A 317-nucleotide genomic window follows, 5' to 3' on the forward strand; every position below is an offset into this window, starting at 1 on the left:
GCTTCCACGCAGACCAGAATGTCGTTTAACAAATTCATTCATGGTTTTTGTATAACTGATGTGGGCAGCAGATGTGCAGGTGGTTCTGGTCGTACCAGGGTCTGCTACACAGTCAGCTGCAGTGTCTCCTGTTAAATGCAGAAAACACTTTATCTTTAAAGGCTGTGACTTTAGGCTTACAGGACATGGACCTGACTGTAGCACCGGATCACTGTGTGGAGCACAGCAGGTGGACAGAACTTCTGGAGAATTTAGAACTTCTCTCTGTGTTTGGATCTGATGCTTTCCATCGACAGAGCCCAAAGTCCAGCAGCACA

The sequence above is a fragment of the Stegastes partitus genome, unplaced genomic scaffold (genome assembly GCF_000690725.1).
Source record: "Stegastes partitus isolate 25-593 unplaced genomic scaffold, Stegastes_partitus-1.0.2 Scaffold731, whole genome shotgun sequence".
NCBI lineage: Eukaryota > Metazoa > Chordata > Actinopteri > Pomacentridae > Stegastes > Stegastes partitus.